Below are 4,891 nucleotides of genomic sequence, written 5' to 3'. Positions count from 1 at the left end.
ATCAGGCCCGCAGGCTTTATCAGGTTTCATCCTCTTCGACTGTTCTTGCACCTCTGCGGGCGTGATTGGCTCATCAAGAATAGGGATAGTGACGCCATTTGTTTCGTCGTCTCCGTCTTGGTCCGTGTCATCAGTGGGTGGTTCAGTACTGCTTCAAAGTGCGTTTTGAAATCCTGGTCACTGGGACACAAGCTATCCTGGCGATAATCCATACTATAATCACCCTTCCAGTCAATTGCCTTCCACACTCTAGCGTCATCTGCGTCACTTAATAAATTTTCCCATCTACCAGTACTAGTAAAATTACCAACTTCCTGTTCATTTTGCCGCACACTATTCTGTGCACAAGTATATAGTGTGTTGGATAACTCTTGTACAGCATTGTCTACATCGAGGTCACCTTCAAACAGATTAATATGAGGGATGCTGTCTACAAACAGATTTTTCTCAATACTGTTGAACTTGACCGGTTTCTTACATTGTCTTATTTTACTGGCATTACCATAAAGAGCAGCGTGATCTCCCAACATTCCTGCCCTGGCCACCAACCTGCTAACATCCACACCCTTACTGGCAACACTGACTGTGATGGGGGCGTGGTCCGAAGGGAGGTCACTTCTCTGTAACACAGCAAAGTCTTTCACAAAATCAAGTATTTTAGCAGACACAACACAAGTATCTACCTCGGAGACCCATGTGTCGCGCCTCCGGAAAGTCTTTCCACCAGGGAACTGCTTATCCTTATATTTCAGGTTATTAATGACAAGTAAAGTGTTATCAATACAAATAGTAGATAAGAGCTCAGCATTATCACTAGGTGCATGAACATCATCAGGGATATGTGGGTATGATAGGTTTTCAGTATTAGTAAGATTTAACAAATTCAATATGTCTCTCACACTGCTACCAAATCTGGCATTCATATCTCCCACTATAACGAAACTGGTGTCCATAGAACTTGAGGTTATTTTTTCTTGAATCGCTGCGAAAAGGTCGTGAGAGTAATACTGGGAATCATTGGGAGGTATGTAACAAAACCCAAACAATATATCCTGGATGTTACGAAACCTCAGCCAAACTTGATCACCAACACTCGTATCCACATCACTCACAAAATCTGCCAACCAATTCTTAACACAGACAACTGTTCCACCACGGTCTGCGGTACCAACTGACTCACTCTTGAATGAAACATACCCGGGGAAACACACAGGAAGAGATGTTTTCACTTCATTAAGGCAAATAACACACACACACACACACACACACACACACACACACACACACACACACACACACACACACACACACACACACACACACACACACACACTTACAAAAAAACGTATTCACACACACACACATAAACCCAGTCAATTTACACTTATTAAATATTATGTCCTCTAATATCAATTAAAGATATAACTCTGTAAAAAGAGAACAGAGCACTACTTTCTCTCTCTCTCTCTCTCTCTCTCTCTCTCTCTCTCTCTCTCTCTCTCTCTCTCTCTCTCTCTCTCTCTCTCTTTAGTTCATTAGCAACATAATTAACCCTTTCGGCCTATCGAAACACCACATATTAAGAAATGATTAAGAATACAACAAAAATGCACTTACATCACAGACTACAAAGGCAAGTTGAGTTTCCCTTCTTGTCCCTGTCCCTGTCCCTCTTCTTCCTTGCTAGAGCTGTCTGTAATGTGTAGGCCTCGTGTCTCCCTGTCCTCTGAGCACGGAAAAGCGGTAAGTGGTTTGTTTCTTTCCCTATCTGGATTTTCAGTTATTTCAGGACATGATGCTGTTGCTCGTATTCTCAAACTCTTCTGCTCTTCACCTTCACTATTTCAGAGGGGTTTAGTTAAATTGACACGAGGTTTCTTTTAATGTGTTTTTACGGGTCAAGAGGCAGATTGACATGATTCCTACATGATTAACTGTTACAACACTCTTGGAAACCTCGCTAATCATCTCTGTGGCCTTGGAAAATAGTCGTGGTGAGAGAACAAAGCGTTTCTAAATAGGGACCTGTTTCTCCTTAGCCAAGACAATGGAAGGGAGAAGCTATAAGAGAGGAAGAGGGGGAGTTGTGAGACAGGAAAGGGATGCAGTGAAAGAAAAGAAACACGTTATAATAAAAGTCATGAGTTAGTCACTGGAAAATAATATGTTTACGCAGGGGGATAATAGCGAAATGATGAAAAACTAATGAAATATGCGTTGTTTATGGCGAATCTTTGTTGAAACTGATGAAGCCAAAACAAAACCCTCCAAACCTGCCAATAGTTCATCAGCGTTTTGTTAATAGTAAAATGCTTTCCTTGTTGCTTTGCGTCTTTTAAGTTTCCACCGCTCGCTGCTTGCATGTCTCATTTTGCAAACTTTGTAACTACTGCTTTACGATATTGATAATACGAGTAGTAATGGTAAGTCTGTTGTCATTATTATTATTACCACTGCTACCATTACTATTACTACTTTTACTACTATTACTAGTATTACTACTACTATTGCTATTTCTATCACTACTACTACTCCTACTACTACTACTATTACTATTACTAGTACTACTACTACTACTACTACTAATAATAATAATAATAATAATAATAATATTATTATTATTATTACCACTACTACTACTGCTACTACTCCTTGAACTACTACTATCACTACTACTACTACTACTACGACCACTATTACCACCACCACTACCACTACCACTACTACTACTACTACTACTACTACTATTATTATTACTGCTACTACTACTACTACTACTACTACTACTATTATTATTACTGCTACTACTACTACTACTACTACTACTACTACTACTACTATTAATAATAATAATAATAATAATAATAATAATAATAATAATAATAATAACAATAATAATAATAGTAATAATGATAACAGTAATAATAATAATAAAAATAGAAATAATAACAATATAACTACCACTACTACTACTATTACTAATATTACTATTACTTCTGATACTGTTCTTATTAAAACTACTGCTATGACTACTACTACTACTACTACTACTATTTCTTTCACTATTACTTTCTAAAAACGACAACGACTACAACAACAGCAACAACAATAACAGCAAGAACAAGAAGACATACAAGAAGCACCACCACCACCAGCAATAACAAAAACAACAAAAACAGCACCAGCAACACAACATTCAATCACACACCAAACATTGCTGCCAAACCAATGAAATTTTACCTTACTCCTACAATCACATGAATTGGAAAGCGTTCTGTGATAATTAAACGACTGTTGCCTCTACACAGTTACAGCAATGCCTCAAAACTACATAGATTACTCATATTTCTATTCTTTCACTGTTTTTAAAGACCATAGAGATGAATAACCGTTTTCTGAAGTGTTTTCCCTGCTAATGAGGTGTCATTTTTCTTAGCTATCACTAGAACCATTAGAATACCTACAAAAACCACTGTGATCTCAAATAGAACCTGTTAACCCCTTCAGTAGCATGACGCGTCTCCATTATTCTTTCTGCTTACTGTTTGGTGATTTTATACAGCTTCAGAAACTCATGATGGAGATTAGAATAGTTAAGACTCTGGCCATTAATCTTCTGACCTCCATGGACCCTTCCTAATGTCAATAAAATGGTCTAATCGTACCCCAATCTCAAGGTAAAAATGTTTCCCAGTATTGAAGGGGTTAAAAGGCCTACCATTCTCCTTCCCACTCGGCCTATCTCCCCTTTGGTAGTGTGACCGCCATCCCACACACCCTCTACTTCCACTCCTGCAGCAATATAGCTTACTCCTCTGACCTTCACGCCTCAGTGTCACCAAACCTTGCACACACACACTCACGCCGCCACTCTGTAACTGAAGACGCCTTTGCTATTGCTACAAATAGCTTCTTCCCATCCAACTACACCATTACCAACGACTTTCTCTCTCTCTCTCTCTCTCTCTCTCTCTCTCTCTCTCTCTCTCTCTCTCTCTCTCTTTTCCAGGAATGCCACACAAACCTCACTTCGTTATTTGCCCAATTGTTGTAGTGTTCATTACAATTCAAAAACATGTCTTTCCCAGCAATCTATTCCTGTCTTGTTGATGCATCCAATACTCCTAATATTCCTGCCACAGGGTTGTGTCCCCATCTTAATATTACATAATTGTAGTCATTATCAACAACTTGCATATTTTTTTTAGCACTGCAACAAATAAACACCCGTGATCTATCTTGAAATAACCAATAGCCTCTTAACACTAAGGGATTTCATTTTAACACTAGCACACACTCACACTTCCGCAACGATGTTCCCTTAACACTTCAACGAAACGATTACAAGCAAAATGTTTAGTAAGCACTGCAGTGTTACAAACTCACACCATTGCGGTCCGATTGTAAGCACTTGTTTGGTTTGTCTTTCATAAAACAAGAGCATCATTAGATTAAATCATTCTTTCCTAACGGTGCATTGTGTCGAACATTACCTTATCACTTCTCAAGCCTCCGTGGCACAATCGGTTAGCGCGTTCGGCTGTTAACCGAAAGGTTGGTGGTTCGAGCCCACCCGGGGGCGTAATACTTTTTAGGGAAGTCGAGTTGACTACAGGCTACCAAGTTTGTATCCAAACCGTATGTGTCTAGTTGTATCAAATGTCATGTAATTAACTTGATCTCAACTAAACTTTACTCCCTTTACATTAGCGCCAGTGGCAGTTTACAATTAAATCTTCCTCAATTACATACATCACTGAAATTATCGTCATTATGCACACGCATGAGCGACCACACGTACGTGTGTGTGTGTGTGTGTATCTATCTATCTATTTATCTATCTATCTATCTATCTATCTATCTATCTATCTATCTATCTATCTATCTATAT

General features: G+C 38.8%; 1 non-coding gene across 1 annotated transcript; it reads left to right on the top strand.

The window, feature by feature from the left end:
• Nucleotides 1-4,508: 4,508 nt before the first annotated feature.
• On the top strand, nt 4,509-4,582 carry Trnan-guu. The gene has a single exon. It is a non-coding gene; the product is annotated as a tRNA-Asn (tRNA).
• Nucleotides 4,583-4,891: the final 309 nt, after the last annotated feature.

The sequence above is a fragment of the Portunus trituberculatus genome, chromosome 42, assembly GCF_017591435.1.
Source record: "Portunus trituberculatus isolate SZX2019 chromosome 42, ASM1759143v1, whole genome shotgun sequence".
In the NCBI taxonomy this organism is placed as follows: Eukaryota; Metazoa; Arthropoda; class Malacostraca; order Decapoda; family Portunidae; genus Portunus; species Portunus trituberculatus.
The sequence above is the reverse complement of the archived record's forward strand: the minus strand, read 5'-3'. Positions and strand labels throughout refer to the sequence as shown.